This window comes from Etheostoma cragini, chromosome 23 (genome assembly GCF_013103735.1).
Source record: "Etheostoma cragini isolate CJK2018 chromosome 23, CSU_Ecrag_1.0, whole genome shotgun sequence".
Classification (NCBI taxonomy): Eukaryota; Metazoa; Chordata; class Actinopteri; order Perciformes; family Percidae; genus Etheostoma; species Etheostoma cragini.
The window spans coordinates 824,402-826,056 of record NC_048429.1 but is presented as its reverse complement, the minus strand read 5'-3'; the positions used below and the strand labels follow the sequence as shown (position 1 = coordinate 826,056).

Below are 1,655 nucleotides of genomic sequence, written 5' to 3'. Positions count from 1 at the left end.
CAATCAGAGCAACAGATAGACCTGCGACCAATCAGAGCAACAGATAGACCTGCGACCAATCAGAGCAACAAATAGACCCAGTACTAGCTTCTACCAGTTAAAATACCATTGTACAGTGTAAACACATCTAGTAACACACAGTTTTCAGGAGTACTAATACCACACGGTGGAAGAAACGAGTATTAGAACGCAGCTTACAGACTGTCGGCTCAGACGTTTCAGTCCCTAAAAACCCAAACGGATCAGATTCAGAGCCCCCCGCCGCTCTTTCTAAGCTCCTTGAGGATGAAGTTGACAGCTCGACTAATCGGTGTCCTCTCTTGTGACAGCAGCGGCCTCGCTACACCATAACCGTGAAATTGTGACACTTCTTACACTTCCTGTAAAAATGGCTGCTGCTGACCCCCTGTAGTAGAAGAAGAGAGTAATATCCGTCCTGATCTGAGTGCTTTGGTACCACAGATACTCTGCAGGAGAGATAGTTATATAGATTATTATAGAATATTTTCAGCTGTCAAACGTCGAAATTGCCTTTTTCTAATTTGACAGTGTTGCGGGCCGCAGAAGGAAAATATAAATATTTGATTGGACACGGTCCCGGCAGATATAACTCTGTATTAAAAGACTCGGATCTGGAGAAAAGTATTTGATCAGAGTATTTTTTATAAAGATCATCATCCTGAAAGTGTCTTTTAAAACTGCTTGTGTGACATCATAGTTGTAACTTATGAGGGGGGGGGGTTGCAACCCCAAATATCTAATAATAATAATAATAATAATAATAACAAAAATAAGTTCCTTCCCATAATTAAAGACATTTGCACCATAAATTGATGAAGGTGATTGAAAGTGGAGCCCTCACAGGCTTCTTGATCTGAAGCTTTCTGAGTTCTTCTTCTGGAGTTTAGACGTATGTTTGGGTCTCAGATGAAGTCTCATCGTGCTGTTTGTTGATTTCTTCTTCATCTGTCTTTACATTGTTGTGTTTGGGCTCAACGTTGCGCCGTGGTGTTCTTCCAAAGTAAGATCTGTTTCTCCACAAAGAATCACGCAAAAGGAAATGTTTAAATTCTATACAGTAGCAGGCTGTAGCAGGCTGTAGCAGGCTGTAGCAGGCTGTAGCAGGCTGTAGTAGACTGCAGCAGGGTGTAGCAGGGTGTAGCAGGGTGTAGCAGGCTATAGTAGGCTGTAGCAGGCTGTAGCAGGGTGTAGCAGGCTATAGCAGGGTGTAGCAGGCTGTAGTAGGGTGTAGCAGGCTATAGCAGGGTGTAGCAGGGCGTAGCAGGCTACAGCAGGGTGTAGCAGGCTGTAGCAGGCTATAGCAGGCTATAGCAGGCTATAGCAGGGTGTAGTAGGCTGCAGCAGGCTGTAGCAGGGTGTAGCAGGCTGTAGCAGGGTGTAGCAGGCTACAGCAGGGTCTAGCAGGCTGCAGCAGGGTGTAGCAGGGCGTAGCAGGCTACAGCAGGGTGTAGCAGGGCCCAGTGTTGGTCTGACTCCTCAGCAAGTTAGTGTTTTGTTTTGGAGCTTCAAGTTTTTTAATAGTTATTTAAACAGGACGTAGCAGGGAAGGATGTAGCAGGGTAAAGCAGGACATAGCAGGACGTAGCAGGGAAGGATGTAGCAGGGTGAAGCAGGACGTAGCAGGACGTAGCAGG

The 1,655-nt window shown here is 45.8% G+C and overlaps 1 protein-coding gene across 1 annotated transcript in view; it reads right to left on the bottom strand.

The window, feature by feature from the left end:
• The window catches only part of LOC117939062 (cullin-associated NEDD8-dissociated protein 1-like), a 32,506-nt gene that overhangs the window by 25,176 nt on the left and 5,675 nt on the right, over positions 1–1,655 (bottom strand). The gene's annotated exons all lie outside the window — the stretch shown is intronic.